This window comes from Scylla paramamosain, chromosome 27, assembly GCF_035594125.1.
Source record: "Scylla paramamosain isolate STU-SP2022 chromosome 27, ASM3559412v1, whole genome shotgun sequence".
Taxonomy (NCBI): Eukaryota; Metazoa; Arthropoda; class Malacostraca; order Decapoda; family Portunidae; genus Scylla; species Scylla paramamosain.
Window position 1 is genome coordinate 698439 of NC_087177.1, and position 22270 is coordinate 720708.

Sequence of the window (22270 nt, forward strand, 5' to 3'; positions counted from 1 at the left end):
ACGTTCCCCGTCATTAATCTTGTAGAAATTCCCAACATCTGGTTTAGACTTAATCGTGTTTCTCGCTAGATATATGGCTGCCGTTTATTTCCCAGCCCTTGCTCTGCTGTGTGTAGTACTATCGCTCGACAATTCTCCGGGAAGAGCACACTGTGACGCATTATCCCTTGTGTGCACCCTCACTGTGCAGCGGCTGGCGTGGATGGCCCGTAATGCTGTCCATGTTAGTATCTCGCATTATATATATATATATATATATATATATATATATATATATATATATATATATATATATATATATATATATATATATATATATATATATATATATATATATATATATATATATATATATATATATATATATATATATATATATATTTTTTTTTTTTTTTTTTTTTTTTTTTTTTTTTTTTTTTTTTTTGTGACACCGTAGAGATAAGTCAGCGATTATTGACTCCCTTTTCATTATTTTTCCTTACGTCTTGCCCAGCTGTAGACTACATTGCCCAGCCCCCATCCTCTTGGTGGAAGATGCTGCTCTTCTAATTCATTCACAGCCTGTATCGGTACATCCTTGCTACACCAACTATTCCAAAGACACGAAGTTGCCCTCGCTCACATTGACACGCCAGGCAAGTCTTAAGGTTCAGAGATAAGGAACAAACAACTATTTAGCACCACCACCACCACTACCACCATCACGCACTCGTCCTACAAACAAATCACCGGTTCAGCTTTGGTGTGTCTTAATGCGCGCCTCGACGTACGAAGTATATATACGTGGGTCATGTGCACTGGCATAGATAGCTCTTCCGCCCTGAGCAGAATACTTGATGTTTCATAAAATAAGGAAAATTGCTTTCATACGTACGATTTTTTTAAATTTTTTCTATAAAGATCATTGTCGATCATTATTTTTCGTGTGCTGCTGGTACTGGTACAGAAGCCACTCTTATTTTGTGAAATATTATTTTTCCTTAATGATGTCAGATTGTCGCATTTCGCCTCACAAGGGGCAAAAGATCTCTTGGCGTTCGGTGTCCTTTGTAGAAACAAAAACAGCACATTTCACATTTTTACGAGTTACTTGAAGTTACTTTAAGATACAAGTGCTTCACAAAGGAAGACAACACTTCTATCTCCTCTGATGCCGCAGGAAGTGAACTGATCCTTGCTGTTTACACAAAACGTGTTGTTCGTCTCGTGCCATATTAGTCTCCTTGATGTACACTCACCTCGCATATGCATCGTGATGATGGTTTCAATGTAGAGGAAAACACATAGGAACTTGAGGAATACCAAGAGCCATAGCAAGTCTTCAGCTCTGCATACGAAGGTAGCACAATGTGAAAGCAGGATTACCTTTCTTAGAAATATCATCTTTCATTTGCGCAAGTGATGCCCACTCGTAACAGTTCTGTCTGTATGTGTGTGTGTGTGTGTGTGTGTGTGTGTGTGTGTGTGTGTGTGTGTGAATTTATACATCATTATGTATCTGTTACTTGAGTTTTATCATTTTTGAAGTGGTTCCAACATGCAGCGTTACTGGTGTGGTTTGTATTTGTATTTAGGAGTGATGGTTTAATGAGTAATTAAATTGGCATGTGTATCATCAGACATACTTCTTCAATTCACATTACGGTATGCTTGCTAATGTGTCATCTATTTTCGTATACCCTAATGTATGTAAGCTTATGGCAACAAAGCAAATCAAATAAAAGAGCCTTTTTCTATTTCCAGTTTCAGCAACACAGGCACCATCAGCTTCATTCCTTTGATCATGGTTAATTCCTTCCCAACCTGTGAGTCATTCAGATTTCATTACATTTTCCAGTGACTTGAGCACAAAGCAACTGCTCTGAATGTGGAAGTTTTTTTTTATTTTAGTTTTAAATATATATGATTTTTTTTTACTTTTCTTCATTTCGGTAGGTTGTGTCAAGACGAGCAGCGTGGTGCCTCCATCGCGTCCCGATAGTAAATTGCTCATACATATGTACCACTGTCGCTCCTTGATGCCTGTCACACATGCAGGTGGTGTTGCCTGAGTTACCGTCGGTAACCTGCTATGGGTGCAATAGAAACACACACACACACACACACACACACACACACACACACACACACACACACACACACACACACACACACACACACACACACACACACACACACACACACAGAGAGAGAGAGAGAGAGAGAGAGAGAGAGAGAGAGAGAGAGAGAGAGAGAGAGAGAGAGAGAGAGAGAGAGATTGGGGGGTGGGAGGGATACCGAATGGGTCTCTGAAACCCACCGCCACACGCTTTCTTCATCACGCCGCAGCACCCCCAGGCCAGCAGCACGCCGTCCTGCACGCTGCAGGCAGACAGGCAGTAAACGCTGAGCAATATTGCTTATTACCCACGCCGGCTCCCGCACTGCCCGAGACCCCCTGGCCACCAGACTGTCTCTCGCCAAAATCTAAACACAATGGCCGGAGAAGCGCAAACAGGCAATTGTATTTAAATCAACAAGTAATTGCCAATGAACCGCATTGTATCCTCTTGAGTTTTATCGTGAACACAAACGATTAGGCAATGGGAGATAATTAGAGCTGTGTGTGCCGTGCTATGGAGCGTGTAGGTGGTCCACGGCTCCCCTCTCAGACCCCCCTTTGTTCCACCCCAACAGGTCCAGCCGAGCATTGTGAGCGGGGTGCCAGCTATATACATACACATGATGACCTCTGGTGGCATGCCTTGCTACCCTCTTTCCCCCTCACTGGCGCTCACCCCTGCAAGACTCACCGTAGCCTGTCCCCCTGTACTGACACGCATTTTCCTTAGTATAGCTCACCACCCTCACCCTCACCACGCATCACATCTCGCCCCTCTTCGCCGCTCACCGTCTTGCATACCTCGTGGTGGCCAAGCATCCACTGTTCTGTAGGACTGTCACCACCGCCACTCCTCAACCACTCACCTCTTCTGCATACACCTCCATCATCTCTGCCTGATATTCATGATAAGGTTGTTATGTTGTTGAGTGTGTGTGTGTGTGTGTGTGTGTGTGTGTGTGTGTGTGTGTGTGTGTGTGTGTGTGTGTGTGTGTGTGTGATTTTTTTTTTTTTCGAGGTAATAGTTAAATCATACAGTTTAGCTTACAGTACAAGTTTCTTACAATAACTGTTCCCTGTGCTCACATACCATTCACCAATAAGAGCATACACACACACACACACACACACACACACACGGCAAGAAACATGGTAAGAGAGAAAAAAAAGAAAAGAAAAAGAAAGCAAAAATATGACAACAATGAAAACAAGTGAAAACATTATTCCTAGGGGACCAGGAAGCCATCTTCTCCCCCTCCCTTGAAATATTAGCCTGCGGTCATTGTATAGCTCGAATGCGACTAATACTGGGCGTCAGGCAAGGCAGGTAGCGCGCGTCGGGGAAACAAATGAGCAAAGGGCCAGAATGGGAGTGACGGTCACCTGTACCTGTATATACCTGTAAGCTAATGACAGACTGAGCTCCTGGTTATCCCCGCCTTCCCCTTCCCTAGGCCACTGTATATCTCTCACCTTCTTAGTTGGTAAAGGGACGCCTGCCTAACTTCATTGTTGTTGAAATTTATGTTGGTTTAATGGTGTAATTCGTAAATATTTTCATAATTTGCAGGTTCTGTTCAGTTTTATTTTTTATTTTCTCTCTCTCTCTCTCTCTCTCTCTCTCTCTCTCTCTCTCTCTCTCTCTCTCTCTCTCTCTCTCTCTCTCTCTCTCTCTCTCTCTCTCTCTCTCTCTCTCTCTCTCTCTCTCTCTCTCTCTCTCTCTCTCTCTCTCTCTTTCCACATCTTGCTTTTCGTAAATTTTCGCTTAGTCACCGGGTTATATATTTGTATTCAGCCTCCTCTTGGTCTTGTACGTGTGTTGTATTGAAGTTTGTTAGCGCTGCTTTAGTCCTTTCGTCATGCTTTAGTTAAGGATCAGATATAAAGACGAGAAAATTGGGGATGGAATTTGGAAGATGAGGAAACCACAAACAAACTATAAAGTAAATTAAAAAGAGAAGCAGTTGAATATCCAGTGATAAAATTTACAAGACATATTTCATGAAAGAATTACATGTAAACTCCAAGTCAGTCTGCTGGTGGAAATCCTGTTCTAAGAATAATGGAAGTCGACAACAATCATTGACGTTTAAATTTATTTCCTCATCAGTTTTTTCAAGATTTTTTTTACTTTTTTACCGTGTAGCCATTAAGGGTTCAGGTTTACAATATCCGGGTGAACGTAGTGGAGTGAAGCAAGCCAGCTGGTCGTGGCTTGGCGGCGTGGCGCAGGGGCAGGGATGCGTGAGGCTGCGACGTCATGTACTAAGCGCATCATAAACTATGCAGCACTTCTTTATCCTCCGAGGCACGCGTGGAAATCAAAACACTCGTTAATTTCACCATTTTAAAAGGTAGAGATTCATGTATATTGTCAAGGAATTAATAAGATTTCATGCGTCACCTTGTAAAGTAAAAATACAAAAATCAGGCCTTGAGAAATTAAGGGAGAATCTGTTTGTTGGCTTCAGTGTCTTAGAATTGAAAAATATAATGCATTCTCCATAATGTTATAATGTAAAACAAGCAAAAACAAACCTGGCGGAAACTGGACGACTGTTTTTTATTTGTCATTATGCTTTTGTGCGTTTTTAGGGGAATAATTAGGTATATTAGCGGAATACCACGCATCGCTTTAAAAAATTTGTAATGAAAAGAATAGAATCAGAAAACTAGGAATATGTGTGTGTGTGTGTGTGTGTGTGTGTGTGTGTGTGTGTGTTTGTGTTCAAGAGAGGAATATTCAGAAAACTGATATCATTTCACACATCACCTAGAAAATTATAACACAGAAAATATATACATATGCCAGTGGAAACAATAAAGAAAAGATGAAAAACCAATGAATATACAAGTAGGCCATCCGTAAGATTAAAGCCCTTTGACCTGGGATGGACATTCATGACTGCCATCAATAAAAGAAACACCTTCAGGAAAAAAAATTATATATATATACATACAAAACACCAATAAATACACTGAAATGATACGCGTAAAATTAACTCCTTCTTTCAGCTGACGATGAAGACTCATTAATATAAACCCGCCGTAAATTGAAGAAAAACTATCAGTGCAGGTAATTTGTATGAGTCGTGAATTTCAGTGGTGTGCGGAGCGGCGCGGAGGTGTGGCGGGGAACAAAGGGTGGCGTGCCAGGTGAGGGAGTGAGCACCAGCCTACCTGTCCACCCTGTGATTTACGTGCAGGCCGGACAAACGCTGATAGTCCTGCCCCGTTCTCCCAATTACTTAATGGCACCAGATGATTTAATAAGCCCAAGGTGAAGCTCTAAATTACCTGGTCCGTGCCGATATGTTTGTGTTTCTGTGCGTGGGGTGGGAGAAGAAGGGGGGAGAAAGGGTTAAGTTTGTGTGTGGGGGGTAGAAGCCTAGTTTGTGTGTTTGTGTGTGTGTAGGTTTGTGTATGTATTAAGACGAATGTATACAACAAACATGTTGCCGTGTCAACACACACACACACACACACACACACACACACACACACACACACACACACACACACAAACACACAAACACACACAACACACACACACACGCACACACACAGACGGACACACGGACATACAGATGGCCATATTTACATTCATACACATCCGAGCTAAGTGCAAGTCTCATTGATATGTATCCGAATTAGGGCACACACAGTCATCGCAGCATAACAGCGTGCGAGTGTACACATTTAGTTGCATACGTGCACACGGGGCTGTCGCACACACTGGCACGGAATATAATACACTCGATCTATCCTCACATACACATAAACAAGAGCGCACGCCATACGCATACGCATACACCTCCAAACACACACACACACACACACACACACACACACACACACACACACACACACACACACACACACACACACACACACACACACACACACACACACTTTGCCTACCTTTCCACGTGATGTATGACATTTGCAATTCAATACACGCTTAAATATATAATGGCAACCCATGCACGCCAACACACACACACACACACACAGAGGTATACAGCGAGGTAGCCGTGGCCTGACGAAGATAAATGCTCGCCACACAATCCTGCCTGCCTCACCTCCCCAAACTAGAGACACACACTGTTTGCCTCCCTAATTGGGCCTCGGGAAGGAAAACGCTTCAAATCAACTGAAAGGGAAAAGCATTTGTAAAAGTGGGTTCCCCCGGCACTTGAGTAATGCGAGTTAGTATAGCCATTAGAATGTCTTTGCGTTTGTCTGTCTTTCTCTCCACGTGTCTTGTGTGATTAGCTGCCCTTGTGTATGTATCTATGTATTTATGTTCCGTATTGGTCTCTCTCTGTCTGTATATGTGTATGTGTGTGTGTGTGTGTTTGTACGTGTTTTTTATTGTTTGTTTGTTTGTTTATTTTGCTTTTTTGTATATTTGTTTGTTTGTATGTGTTTTTGTTTGTGTATTGTATGTTTATCTGTGTGTCTCTATCCGTTGGTGTGTCTGTTTGTCTCTCTCTCTCTCTCTCTCTCTCTCTCTCTCTCTCTCTCTCTCTCTCTCCTCTCTCTCTCTCTCTCTCTCTCTCTCTCTCTCTCTCTCTCTGTCTGTTCAAAGTGTTATGATTTATTCCTTTTGACGTAAGATTTAGTATTTATGATTCTTCTCAAATTCAAGGTAACAAAGGAAATAGTTGGTGTTGAAACAAAAAAAAATAAATAAATAAATGACCAAAGAAAGGATTGACGTCTATAACACACACACACACACACACACACACACACACACACACACACACACACACACACACACACACACACACACACACACACACAAAAGGTGGAGTTCAGTATTCCTGGAGGTGTGGAAATAAATTCATGCTTTACCGCTAATCGTTTAAGTGTGTGACGTATTTTCCCATTAAGCGTCGGAGCATAACAATGGGTATATTCTCATGTAGCTTTTTTTTCTCAAAGTTGCTGTTTTTATTAGGGTGATAAATATTCCACCAAGCATGGCTAGTTTGTTATGAAGAATAAGGAGTTAGAATAATTTAGAAGGGCGGTTTGGGGGAATGACAGGGCGCAAGGAGGGAAGAGAAGGAGCAGGACGACGACGAGGAGGAGAAACAGATCACAAAATAAAAAAAATAAAAGTGAAAGAGTTATTGTAAATATTATGAAAGAAAATGGGAAATAATCGAGAAAGAAAAAATGTGAAGCGGGAAGAAAGAAAAGAAGGTATGAGTGTTATAGGGAGTTGAAAATATAGAGAAGTAGAAAAATGAAAGGGAAACAGAGAAGAGAAGGTGAGAGTGAGTCGCGGTTGGAGAAACGGAAAGAGAGTGAGAGTGGCAGGACGGGATGTGGGTGTGTCGTTGTTAGGGCGGCAGATGTTCACTTCCTATTATAGAAGTGTTAATGTTATTATTTGTATGTTAATCGTTCTTCGTCCAACCACCCCCTCCCTGCCACCGCCACCCAAAGTTTTCCTCCACCCACATCCCCACCACACACACACACACACACACACACAGGCAGGTAGAGACTGCGTGTGTGTGTGTGTGTGTGTGTGTGTGTAGGATACCGTCAATGTGTGAATGACGCTATTATTTAAGCAAACAACGTAGACCATTTTTTCCTGTAGAGCAAAGCATAACAAGGATGAAATTTGCATTTTACTCATTAATTAACATGAAGTTGCTACGGGGAAGACTTAATTTCCATATGACAGATCACCTACCATGACACTAAAACAAGGGTGTCATCTTTTTATCGTTACGAAAAAAAAAAATAGATGTTCCTGGAGATGCGGGGTATCGATCCCCGTACCTCTCACATGCTAAGCGAGCGCTCTACCATTTGAGCTACATCCCCAGCTGATAAGGCTGCGACAGTTTAAGCAGCTAACTTCCAAATACAAAGTGAAGACGTTATCATAGAGTCATATTTTATCATTGTAGCGCACCATACATTCTTAGTTTTCCTTATTCTTCGTTTTTTCCCATACTTTTTTTTAATTACATTCTTACGATATTGCAATATTTATCTTCTTACTTAGCTGACTTTCTTTCCAGCTTACTTGCTTACTTACCACCGTGCCTTCGTAGTTACTTTATTGCTTAACATGCTTTCTTATTTATCCCTTTTCCTTAATTAATTTAGTTTGCTACATATCAACGTATTTATTGTATTTTCTTACTTACCATATCTTCTTATCTATCTCCATATCTACCGTGCCCTCTTACTTACCATTCATTCCTATATTCTCGTTCCACCAAGAGGTTCAACTCAGATGTATGGTATCCGCGGTATGGAATGACAGCCCGGCCCTCCCCAAGGTGTACAGATGGTCTTCCCGCTCAGGACCACCGCGCCTCCTCGTCACTTCTATATAGTACCGCCCGCTGCAAGACCCGTCGTGGTGGTCGGCGTGGCGGTGTGGCGGTGCGGTGGTGCGGTTGGCATGCGAGGTCACACCACACCAAGCTCCCTTCCTCTTCCTTTGGACAAACTAATGCCGGTTCCCAGATCTTAACGAGAATTATAACGACGAAAGTAACCAACGGCTGAGCTCAAAAGCCGCCGCAGTTAAGCAAAACGGATGAACAATATCAACAATTTCGCTTCGGCCCCTTGCATGGACTCTCCCCAGGCAGCGACCAATTAACACACGACCTCCTCTCCCTCCTCCTCTTCCTTCTCCTCACCTTCTTCCCAATCCTCCTGCTCTTAATCCCCATTTTCCATCACTTTTTCCTCCTCCCTCACACACCTCCTTCAAAGCCTCCTCACCACCGAGCCCAGTTTACCAGCCGCCTTATTTCCCTGTCCCCGCTCTGTCCTCCCCTCGCATCCTGCCCCAACCTGCCCCACTTCCCCCTCCTCCCCCGCCGTGCTCGGGAATTTATCGCCGCCACGTTAGTTCTGGTGTCTGGCTCATGGCGCGTCAAAGCAAGCATTGTTAGCAAATTTTCCCCGGGAGACGACGACAAAGGCAGGATTAAGCGACGTACCAAAGCACAGGAGGTTTGCATTAGCAGTCTTTGGTTCCTCTCCTCCGCCCTCACCCTTCCTCCTCCACCTCCTCCTCCTGCTCCTCCTCCGCTTCCTTAGTCGTCCTCCCGGCGCCCCGAACCATCATGTCGTGAAACAATACTAGATTCATCGATGCCAGTGGGTGATCCGTCCAGTCACTGTATAAATGAAGCATCCAGTAGAGAGAGAGAGAGAGAGAGAGAGAGAGAGAGAGAGAGAGAGGAGAGAGAGAGAGAGAGAGAGAAGTATTCGAGTTACCCTCCTGTATCTAGTTCCTCCCTCTCTTTCTCCCTCCTCCCTCCTCAAGACCGCTTACCGAGATAAAGTAAAACCCGCAGGAAGACCATAAACCCGTCGCAGTCCCAGCGGGCACCAAAACACGGTCATACATCTGGCAGGGTGGACAAGGCCCGCGCGTCCCCCAGCGTCCGGCACCGTGCGGCGTCTAGCAGCTGCGACCGCGAATATACAACCTTTCACTAGATATGATAAAGAAATATACAATTCTGCACTCTGCACCGCCATTAAGGGCACCAACACCCATCTGGCAACGCGCAGCAAAAAGCAATGAACGTTAATTTACCTTTAATACGAGAGGGATTATACATTGCATCCCACGCACTCAAACATGATGCGCTTTTGGTACACACTTGTCGAGATTTTTGTTCTGCTTTATTTTTTTCCTTTTCTCCCAGGCTGCCGAAGTGATTATGCCATTAATTGTGGTGCAGATCTACGGTGCACTGATGAAACTTATAAAACTGGTCGAAATATCTTGCCCCAGCATCTTTGTGGCGAGCATCTCCGTGTCCATTGTGATTATTATTTTTGGAATGGGCAAAACATCGCTATTACGACCTCGACCGCCTTACGTGTTATTAGCCACAAATAAATGGATACCTCTACAGATAGCAGTCCTAACTAACCCACAGCAATTTGTGTCAGAATCTATTTGGCCGCTCTCATCGCCAGTCTAAACCGAGTAAAAATACCCTAGAACACATCCAGGTAGTTTATGACAGACAGATCTTACTGAGCACAGAACCTCTTGCGCCGTATTTTGTTCCACTCTTCTCTTTTTTTTTTTTTTTTTTACTGCAGCTCAAAAAAAAAAAAAAAACACACATCGGGGAGCGATTTCATAAATGGCTTCTCGCTAATTCTTCACTTTTAACTGTCCACTTCCTTCACTACAGCTCAAAACTCATTTATTTATTATTCTCGTGTTTCCTATTATTCCTTATCCTTTATTCATCTCTGCGTTCACTGCTATTCAAAAAGTAAAAAAAAAATCATTAATTGGAAGTAGAATTTATGAATACTTCCTGCTCTTAGTCCTCATATTCAACTATCATCGTTCACTAAGGCGCAAAAAAATATTTCTCTGGAGGCAACTTTTACTAATGGTTTCTCCTTTTATTCCTCATCTCGTGGAAATCAGTCTTTCATCGTACGTCTGTCTGGCGGGCTGGTGGTGACCCTCCAGGCGGCGCCCAACACTCAATTCCTCTGCCAACTCTTTCTTCGTCCTCGAGTCCCCGTTCATCATCCGCGATTTTTAAACCTTGGTGTAAATCAGAGCGGGTTTTTGTGTGTTTGGCCGCCGTGTCTTGTTCATAAATACACGATAAATTGGTTATTCTATCTTGCTCAGGGAGAAAAATGGGGTTGTTGTCCAGGGCATCTCGACATGAAAAATATCTTAATGGAGAAAAAAACCAGGGCCGGAGTGGAAGCGGCTGGGACGGGAGGAGGGGTGGAGAGAAGAGGAGCAGCTCTCTTCCTCTCTCATACACACACTCACACACACACACACACACACACAAATGCGGTGGAATCTTGTGTTTACGAGATTGACAGGTGAGGTCAGCACAAGACTAAAATAATGTCAAGCAACCTCTAACTCTTAAAAAAATAATAAAATATTTAAAAAGAAGGATGAATATACATTAGCGAGTTTTATACTCTTAACCAGTCGCCATTTTAATCTGGATATTGCAATAAATAATATCCAAAAAATACCTGTTCGTGGGTACCTCCTTGCAAGATTTTTATTACTGTTTATTTATTAGATCCTTTTTTGTACCGGCCGGAGAGAGAGAGAGAGAGAGAGAGAGAGAGAGAGAGAGAGAGAGAGAGAGAGAGAGAGAGAGAGAGAGGGCATCCAATCAAGCCACAATGTATTTGAGTCTTTGGGTGTATATCAATTTTTCCCCCTCGTGCCTCGTGCCCGGACATCCGCACAAAAACTTAATGAAGTGATGCATACGTATTGTTGGTCGAGTTTTAATTTTGGTGATTAATCCGGCGGGTTTACTCTCGCGGGAAGGCAACATTAAAAGCTCGAGTCCTGGCCACTAATGGGTTTATCTTACAGCCTCCCATTATATCGCGTCGCAGGTAACCGGGCGCTTTTTTTTGTCTTCCAGGTTTTTCTTTTTTCTTTTTTTTTTTTTTGCTTATACCTGAGGTGGGTTTTTTTTTTTCTTCTTTTTTCTTCTTTTTTCTTGCAGGTATTATTTTTCTCCTCCAGTGATTGCGTTTTCTCCCCTCCTCTTGTCTGCTTTCAATGTTTCAGTGTTTATCTATATGTAATGGTGACAGTGGTTCTTGTCGATGTTGGTTTAGTAGGAGTAGTACGTGTTAGTAGTTGTAGTAGTAGTTGTAGTAGTAGTAGAAGTAGTAGTACTGACAATAATAACGATAATAATAACATAATAAGGGAAAAAAAAGAAAAAAATCATCAAAATTTTTTAAAAGACTCCCAAAAACTTCGTTCCCAGAAGCTTCGATGTTCTATTTGGCAAGCTGAATTTTTATCCTGGGTAGTGGTGGTGGTGGTGGCGGCGGGGCGGTGGGCGTCTGTCCGTGCGTGGCTCACCTGACGCACCCACCACACCTGGCCTGCTGGGACTAGTAACCCGTCTCCCTCTGTCACCCATGTTTAGTTTGTTAATGGCTTGTTTTCTTTTTTGTTAACTCAGTGGCTTTTGTCGTGCGGTCTTTCTCCCTCTCACTCTCTCTCCCTCTCTATCTATTTTTGCGGTTTAATGTAGTTACTTCTCTCCCAGCTTTTAATTTACTTCTGACTTCTTTGCTCTCCTCCTGGGTATTTTATTTATTTTTTTTTTCCTATCTCTCTCTGTTCGTGTGTTTAAGTTTTCATATTTAATTTTGCGTGTGAGATTTTATTTGCATATTGGTGGTTCGTTGGTCCTTTGTTAGGTCATCTTTTACTGAAGCTTATTACCCAATGTTTACTCGATGCTATTGTGTGGTGCTCTCTCTCTCTCTCTCTCTCTCTCTCTCTCTCTCTCTCTCTCTCTCTCTCTCTCTCTCTCTCTCTCTCTCTCTCTCTCTCTCTCTCTCTCTCTCTCATCTCCTCTCTCTCCTCTCTTCTCTCGTCTTATTCAAATTTTTCACTGATAATAATTTATACTCATTACAACTGTGACTAATATCTGTACATGCTGATATTTTTTTTCTTTTTCTCTATTATTTCAGTGGTAAATGTTATGCTCTTCACATCATGCTTACCCTCAATCATCGTTTACGTAATTTATATTCACATTCTTCCTCTCATTTCTCTCTATATATATTTTCCTTCACTGTTTTTTTTTTTTTTTGCATACATTTTAACACTCCCTTTCGTAAAAAACACCCTGTCTCTCCATCTCTCTCTCACATACTGTCCATCTCTTCTCCCTTTTCACTCAGCCTTCCTTTATATATTACCCACTCCCTGCCTTCCCTATACATTCCTTCCCTCACTCCCTCTCTCCTTCCCTCGCCCCTCTCCTCCCCCATAACATTGAGGAAAAAAAGGATGTGAGGGGGGAAAAGTCAGACTTCTTAAAAGACATGCAAATGGTACTAATAGAGGAAAGACAGATTTGACGGGTTTATTGTTAACTAAGGGGAGGGAGACACGAGGAGCGGAGGGTGCGAAGAGGAGGACGAGGAGGAGGAGGAGGAGGAAAGAGGTAAAGGCAAAGGGAGGATTGATGAATTAAAAGGAAGAGACCCCGAACTAGTTAGCACCACTTGGCAAAAGACTGAAAAAAATAAGTAAAAATAGATAAACAAAGGGTTTAAGATGGACTAAACGGGTGGAGTGAGGGGCGAGATAAAAGGAGAAGCGATAAGAAAAGTGGAAGTTTAGGATGGAAGGAAACAACAAAGAAGAACGAAAGGACCAAGGAGAACTGGAGGGAGGCGTGGTGAGATTAATTATGACATTTTTTCCTTCCCCTCGAACGATGTGAGGAGGAAGGAGCCAGGGGAGGGAGGAGCCAGTTGGAGGGAGAAGAGAGAGCAGGGGAAGGGAGAGAGGGATCAGAGAGGGTGTGCGCGTTGTCACATTCAAGCTTTTTTATGAGAAATTGCGCCCAGGACTAAAATGTTTACGGTCTTGGATGGTTGGCTACCTTAATAAGAGGTCTGGTTAGTACTCCGCCTGTCTGACGTTGGTGGCGCCGTGGTGTTCATAATGGCGCCCTAGTGTTGGTGGTGGCGCTACTAATAGGGTTGTTAGTGGCATTGTGGAGCTGCTGGTGGTGGTGGCAGGACTGTTGCGGGTTGCTAGAGGTGTTGTGGTGAAGCTTCCCCTGCTGGTGCGGTGGTGGTGACTGGTGATGCTGTTCTTGAGTATTACTGGTACAACTAAGGTGCAGCGCTTGTAGTGGAGTGTTAAGACTGTTACCTGTGCGTCTGAAGGCTATTTATTGATTTATTTGTTTATTTGTGTATTTATTTTATTTTGCTAGTAAGAAATATAACCTGCATGCTTCTTCTGTAGATCTCAGGCGTGTGGATGTAGGGTCGGGTATGAATGTAGGAGTGTGTGACAAGGTAACGCTACAGCTGCGGATGGCCTCGGTGCTCATCTCCGTCTCACTGTCCTTTGAGTCCGGTGGATGACATCACTTGCCCTGGGAAAGAGAGAGAGAGAGAGAGAGAGAGAGAGAGAGAGAGAGAGAGAGAGAGAGAGAGAGAGAGAGAGAGAGACAAACTGAAAACTACAGGTATCAAGAGACAAACAGATGAATAGATAAATAGATAGTTGGATACGTAAACAGGTAGGTGAATAGGTAGATAGAAAAATAGAGAGTAGATGCATAGAAAGATAGATAGATAGATGGATGGATGGAGAGAAAGAAAGCTTGATGGTTATAAATAGATCTCTCTCTCTCTCTCCCTCGTGTGTGTGTGTGTGTGTGTGTGTGTGTGTGTGTGTGTGTGTGTGTGTGCTCACTCGCGCGCGCGTTCCGTTTGATTACTTTCCATTATGTTATGAATACAATACAGACAATACTTTAATTAGTATATTCTTTTAGCGAGGCAATCGTTGGCTGGACAATACTCATAATAGGGCGGTCGTGGCAGGCAGGCAGGCAGGCAGGCAGGCAGGTGCACTGGGGACACACACACACACACACACACACACACACACACACACACACACACACACACACACACACACACACACACACACACACACACACACACACACACACACACACACACACACCTTGCCCTTCCCGCCTTTCTTCACCGTCTGGGGGAACTTTGAACTCTTTGGACTTGTTACTGTGTGCTCGTAAAGTTCAGTGAGGTATGGAAGGTGTTGCCGCCGCTGCCGCACCACTACAGGGAAGCCTCGACTCTCCTCTCCTACTGGAATGCACTTGTTTCGCTCCCCTGAAGGGCTTGTCGGGAGCAGCTACGGGCTTTCCTTCCTTCCCGGGTTACGAGGCACTTTGTAGGTCTCGTTTGCGTGTATCTGATGAATGCATAGGAATTGATACTAGTGATTCTGAGTATTGTAAGCAACTGGTTTAAATTCTGTCAGGGAATGCTCGTCTGAAATCTTCGCTTTTCCTCTTATACTTGTAAAAGAATGTGCTTGCTTAGTTCTGTCAGTGTGTAATTGTTTTTTGTTTTTTTTTGTTTTTTTTTAATTGACGTGAGTACAACATAGGCGAATATAAGGAAGGCACAGAGTATGGTGTATTTAGATGCGTACAAAGAGATAAAGTAAGTCATTGGGTATTGAAAGTGCACGAATACAAGTTTGAAAGTACGCGTTAGTGTGTAAATGTAACCCTTTCTTTGGTAAATACACACACACACACACACACACACACACACACACACACACACACACACACACACACACACACACACACACACACACACACACACACACACACACACACACACACACACACACACACACACACACACCTTTCCATTCACACCTTTCCGCCTACGTAGGTAATCTGTATGAGTCTTAAGAATATGTGCACAAGCCGGTGGAAATAATATATGCTGAGAGTTCTTGAAAGTGACGCGGAGTGTATGAGGCGTAGAGGAGGGTGGAGAGAGCCTGGCTTGGGGCGTGGAGGAGAGGAGGATGTGGGAGGTGACGTGTGGTTCAGGGCAGGAGAGTGGAACGAAGACTCCTGGAACTGCTGAGAATGAGGATGAAAGAGGTCAACACGGATGAGAAAGGTTTGGTTTGCTTGTTACATGTCAGCATCTCATTAAATAAATACATAAATAAATAAAAATAAAGGGGAAGGAAAGAAAGCCAGGTACCGCATTCTCAAAAGTTACAGGGTCTTATCTTTACTGCATCTGATTAGTCTCTAGATGAAGTTACTGGAAGTATCGAAGTTGTTTTGATGATTTTAGTGACAGTGTAACAAGGACTCTGCGTCGCCATCTGGAAAACACCTGTGGGAAACGAGAAAACCAACGTTGAAAGTTTTGAAAGTAGTCCCTATGAGAACCCAAAAGCGTCTCATAGTACAGCCATTGGTTTACAATGAAAAATAAGGATGAAATTAATCTCTTCGTTTCATTTCGCATTATACAAGGAAACTGATGAGCCGTGATGGGAGAATTGTGCGTTAATGGAAAATTCATCTATTGTGAATAATTATTTATTTCGTTCACGTGACGGGGATTGTGAAAATTGATATATTATACTCGTACATGAGAATATATTTTAGCATTACAGGCCATTATGTTCTCTTTTCTTTTCTCTTTGTCAATACGAGAAAATCAGTATTAATCATCCCCCAGGCAGCATGCGGGATGGCGCCACTCACGGGGAGTGCACGCGGCTGTTGAGTGACGAGGTGATATGTAAAGTGGAGTCACCCGCATGTGTTTGGACAGGACACCAATGTATGATTAAAGAGCAACACGCATGACTAAGGGAATATAATGGGTGACAAAAGAGACCGGTTAATGTATTCATATGCAGATCTGTAGTCCTCAGTCTTTACATCAACAACAGTGTTATAAATATATAATCCAATGTGTAACTGGAGTGGTAAGAAGGATTAGAACTGTTCGCAGGGAGAAGGATTTCAAGCTAAACCATAATATCAATGTGTATTTTTCCTTTACTTTCCAACTAAGTGCGCAATTAAAATCGACAACATTATCATTGTAACTGTATGCACATCAAACGATCCCAAGTGCCGTTGAGCCTTTGCTGACACACACACACACACACACACACACACACACACACACACACACACACACACACACACACACACACACACACACACAGCCTGCAGCCCACGCCGCCCACACAGCTGATCCATCTCCTGCCCGCCTTGATGTATCCCTCCTTAAGTGAATACGGGAAAGACGCGCCCCTGGACCAAATTACAGTGTTAGGGAGCGTTAGTGGCGGCGGCGCTGGAGTCCTGATGTGTGAGATTGCTATCTGTAATGTACGACACTCCTGCATGCAAATTTTAGGAGCATCGTACCTCCTCTCTCTACTCTTTCTCTTCACCGGTTCCTCTCACTCCTCCCTCTCCGCCTCTTATCTCCTCTACCTCCTTGTCTTACCTCTCAACGCCGCCCACCAGTATCCTCCTTCTTGAATATTTTCCTGCTCCTCATGTTTCATTGCTTCCCTACCTCTACTTTTCATGTCCTTCACTTCTTTTTTTCCTTCGTCGGGGTCTTAAGTGCATTTGTCCTGTTTCTTTTTCTTCTGTTTTTCAAATCAAGATCATTTTAGTGCTTAAAAAAATCACTCTTTCACTGTCTTACTTTTAAACTCTCTCTCTCTCTCTCTCTCTCTCTCTCTCTCTCTCTCTCTCTCTCTCTCTCTCTCTCTCTCTCTCTCTCTCTCTCTCTCTCTCTCTCTCTTGTGTCTTTCTTCTTCCTGTCTCTCCCTTTTTCACTTTCACGGCCCTCTTCTCGCCTGCTGAAGGAGGGAATGACTGGCGGGAAGAGGCTGACGGGGGAACTATAGTGTCTTTTTTTAACCCTTGCTTACAATGAATTTCTGTATAGCATCATTGACTCCCTCGGTGGTCTGGTGGCATACACGATGGGTGGCTCCAAGGGGGCACCAGACAAAGGCTGATGATGGGGATAAAGAAGGGTGTGTGAATAGTAAGATACACAGGAAAAGGACGAGAGGAAGTACCAGGAGGAGGAGGAGATAAGAGGGAGGGAAGAGACAGTGGCAAGCTTTCATAGGTATGATAAGCAACAGTAGGGAGTGAAGAGCAATAACGAAAACTGAGTGGTGTTAAAACTGCCTCAACACGAGCCACCTCTTCCCACGCTGACGCCTTGGCGGGGAGCTCAGTCACTGTGATCGGCGGACCAATTTCACTGACTGCATTATCTTCATGGGTACTGCCCCGATAATGCATGGGATTTTGTACGTTTAACCTGCTTATCGCGTGAAACGTATAATGAGAGAATATTTTCTTTGCCCTATTTCAATTATTCCGGAATGCACACGGCTGCTCGACGCCTCAGGAAGACTTACGAGAAAAAAGTTGATTTGGGTGTTGATATCCTCGATTAATCTCCAAACCACAGCTGATAAGGTTAGACAGGGACTGATGCCTTCAAATTACACTATACATCTCTGTGCGCGGTAGTTGTCCTATTCAGTTGAGTTGATATCTGCAAGTCTGGTCTCCTGATTAGGGATTTCAGGCGTGAGATGCTTCGCCTTCAGCACCTCGCACTGTTTTTTTATTAATGTCCTCGATGGCTGTGGTTCCTGCCGCCGCGCGTTGCCCCGTCCCCGCCTCCTTGCAAGCCTGCCCCCGCCTGCCAGCCTCACTCGGCCCCGCCAGTTCAAGGGAGTGATTTTATTTATTTTTTCCTATTTCATTGTCAAGCAGTGACATTACCCCCACCTCTCTCTCTCTCTCTCTCTCTCTCTCTCTCTCTCTCTCTCTCTCTCTCTCTCTCTCTCTCTCTCTCTCTCTCTCTCTCTCTCTCTCTCTCTCTCTCTCTCTCTCTCTCTCTCTCTGTGCGTGTGTGTGTGTGTGGGTGTGTGGGTGTGTAAGTTGAATGCGTTTGAACTGTGTGTGTGTGTGTGTGTGTGTGTGTGTAAGTTGAATGCGTATGTACTGTGTGTGTGTGTGTGTGTGTGTGTGTGTGTGTGTGTGTGTGTGTGTGTGTGTGTGTGTGTGTGTGTGTGTGTGTGTGTGTGTATTCGATTGAGTACGCGATCACAATAGCCTGTACTGCGTCTTTCAATTCAAATGAAGTTGCCTTAAGAAGAAAATGAATAAAAATGTTCGATTAGCGTTTCTTCAAGCAATTATCGCCGCTCTGAACGCTGGGCCCGTAAAATCCAAAGTAACAGCATTGTGACCATTGAATCTGCCCTTACTGTTTGACCACTTATAGTTGCAAACTACAGGTGTGGCCGCCGGCGTAACTCATCCAGTTCCGAGACGCATAGAAATGACCCTACTTGTACCCGGCTGCACACTCATTCGAAACCCTCCTCGCCGCCGCCCCCGCCCAAAAGTAATTCAGAAGTCACAATAGCGCCTTTGGGGTCGTTAATCCATTTACATTTTTTCCGGCGCTCATGAGACTTAAGTTGCGCAAGAGGTCGTTTATAAGCCAGGTGTCTTGCCGCGACCTGCCGAGCAACCAGTACCTGACGCGACTCTTGCTCACTAATAACCTGCAGCCACACCTCACGTGGCCACTTGAAGGTGTTTGTCAGCGAGTGCGGGGCAGCGCCGGCACGTGAAGGCTGAGAATGGTATAGGTCCCAGCCAGTCTGAAGCCGCAGCCGCCCAAGGGTTAGGACGTGGAGGGTATGTGGGCTCCCCGCACGGCCCAGTACATACCTGTATGACGTCCTCGGTTAAATTTATCACTAGCTTCGCCCCCAGTCCCAGCCCAAAGTCCTGCCGCCATGAAGCCTTTTAAAATATCAAGCTCTTAGAATCTACGTCCGGGCAAGACCAGCCTGGAATGGACAGCTCGGACTTTGCTCGCTGCTAAATGAACAAAATTTATTTGCCGGAGTTAGTGTCGAGGATAAACGAGAAGGACCGCGACGCTGAACGGCTACGAGTGTCTTCGTGTGACTTCGATCTTATCCAGACTCCGGCTCGGCCACATATCGAGGAATTACGAACGTCGGGGCAAAGTTGGGCGGCGCTAGGTTTTCTGGATTCATTAGGTCAGTCAGGGCGTCAGGTGAGCCGGTGAGTGCGGGCGGCGGCCCCCTGGTGCTGCGAGGGCGGGCATGGCCCCCGCACCGGCTGGAGGAGCGTTTGGAAATGGGAGTCGAATTACACAGTAGACTATTGTTAACTCAGAATATATAGGCAATTTATCCTGATGGAGGCTCGTGGCTCAGCAGGACGAGGATCCGTAAACTATTATTTTCATTTCCAAAGTGGAACTGCTGCTAAGAGTTGATCATTATGGATGGTGGATTGTGCGCGGTGTCGGGAGGCAGTGGCCGCAGCCCGCCAGACGCAGCCTGCGACTCCATCACAGATTCCAACACTCTTGCTGAATAATATATTGTACTGCAGACTATATTTTATGCATCAAATTCTTTCTGGAAACACATAAGAAACGAGAGAAAAAAATTGCGCCAGCGGAATGGACTGTTACTGCTCGCACGTACGCTCACACGAGTAACTCTCCCTCCCAAACACGCACTCAACATTACTTAAATCCATCTTGGGCCAAGGGTTCACTCCCTCCCACTTCTTCACGCACATCACGCGAAACACTTCCACGCACTCTCTCTCTCTCTCTCTCTCTCTCTCTCTCTCTCTCTCTCTCTCTCTCTCTCTCTCTCTCTCTCTCTCTCTCTCTCTCTCTCTCATTCCTCAGCCCACGCAACTTTTACTCCTTCACACTTCATGCGTACGGTGATAAAATATTCACTTATATTTCGTATCGGCAGCCAGTTTTAATTGTGACATTCATACTTGAGGAAAAGAAATGATAATGTCACTACCTAAAGTCGCGAATAGAAATATGAAGGTGAATGTACTTGCAATTATGTGAAGGTGAAATCAGCCTGCACCCTTCCTGGCACACCCTCGCGGCCTCCTCACTGTCCCTCGATAACCTTGTAAATAGTTGTGGATTCTCCTGTAAAATGCTCGTCCTCCACGCGCTGCGGGACACACATTTCTGGAATTAGCGACGTGCGGCCTTCGTCATCCCTCGCCGCGCCGTTCCCACTCTGACTTGCTGGAACAAAGGATATTCTCTCCCTCTCTCTATCTTTTTTTTTTTTTTTCGTGTGCATACCGACGGCCTCCGACCTTCCACACTTGTATGATTTCACGCTAATGTCTGACAAGAAGGTCTCGTCGTGGTCTCCCCTGGGAACTATTTCCTCTGAATATTTGTGTTTTGCTCGAATGTTTTGAAAATAATGTTTGGATTTTTTACTTCACGTTTTTTTTTCTTTTTTTTCAGTTTCTTTTATTATTATTTCCAAGGATTGGCTAATATATTAAATGCTTTCCTTGTCTCGCCTTTTTTTCGCGTGTGTAATGGGAGGTGTCTGCCAGTAGCACATACATTATCTTCCATTTTTTGTGTCGTTTTTAGCGTGCGGTTTGCAGTCAGTGCTCAATGGTGTGTGGTGAGGCGGGAGGATTCTGGTTCGCTCCTGCCGCGGACACCTGCCACACTTATCACTCTCAGGGCGTCGCGCCGGCCGCGCTTCCTTCATCCCGACGAAGTCTTCATTTCATTCATGATGAACGTAACTTAAAACTGTAATTTTAAAACCTCATTAATCTTTCACCACCATCACCGACCTCAGGCAGCCGCTGTGATGCTCGTCGGAATGTGCTTCGAGTTACACATGAAAAACCACACGCCCTGTCTAGGCCTCTGCCGGCGGGGAAAAAAAACTCATCTCCACGGCCTTTATGGTAACCTTGGCTGGTCCTTCACCTGGCTTGCCTTTGCAGGTACCGGCGAGCCACTGCCACAGGGGAAGGAAGACCTGATCTAACGCTGAAATATAGATGTAATTTTTCACTGTACTTCGGATACCCATGTTATTAGGGCGCTTATGAGTTATGGTTTGCATAAGATCAAGACTTTCTTTTCATGATTCATGTGATTCTTATAATTTGAATATTCTGATACCGCCACCGCCTTACTTAAGAGTCCACCTCGTTTCCACTATCAGGTTTGTGTGGTCATTTTATATATTTACTTATTTATTATCATGTACAATATATTTTTGTACCGAGATGGTTAGTCAAGGAAAGGCTGCTTCATATAACCAAGGCAGACCAAAAACTTTCCGTGCACCAATCTCAAATGTATGTTCCCGGTGCTGCCACGGCCGCGCCTCGCCTCGCCTCTTGCTCCTCCTCCACTCCAGTTCACAGAGGTGCGGGGTGTCAGCGTCCCTGGTAATGTATTACTCCCCGCCTATCACCGCATGGGTAGGCTGTCACGTGAAACTTACCACTCCGCTTTAACGATTACTTACTGTCCTCCCGCGCTTCAAAACACGTTCTCCTCTCTTTGCTCCGCGAATTGTGGGGGTTTTCCTGCCACATACTTTTTATGCACTTACCTTTACACGAGTCTCCAAAATAGTTCTGTCGTTCGGAAGATAAAATTAATTCCTTGTTCCCTTCTCTTTCTCTGTCCATGCAAATATTTTTTACAGAGCTCGGAATGTTAACAAAGGCCGACCATGGGAGTTAAAGGCCTAAGCTGCACTTTTCTTCAATGCATTTAGTTAAAGGCACGGGATCCTGCTCAAAATTTAAATGGTGTTCAGAATCTGTAAATTACTTTGATCTCACGAGGCACGATGTCCAGGTGGGTGATTTTTTTTGTACCTGAAGGGAACAA

At 44.3% G+C, this 22270-nt stretch overlaps 1 non-coding gene across 1 annotated transcript; it reads right to left on the reverse strand.

Moving 5' to 3' along the window:
* Positions 1 to 7878: 7878 nt before the first annotated feature.
* Positions 7879 to 7951, reverse strand: Trnaa-agc (transfer RNA alanine (anticodon AGC)). The gene has a single exon. It is a non-coding gene; the product is annotated as a tRNA-Ala (tRNA).
* Between the last annotated feature and the right edge of the window lie 14319 nt (positions 7952 to 22270).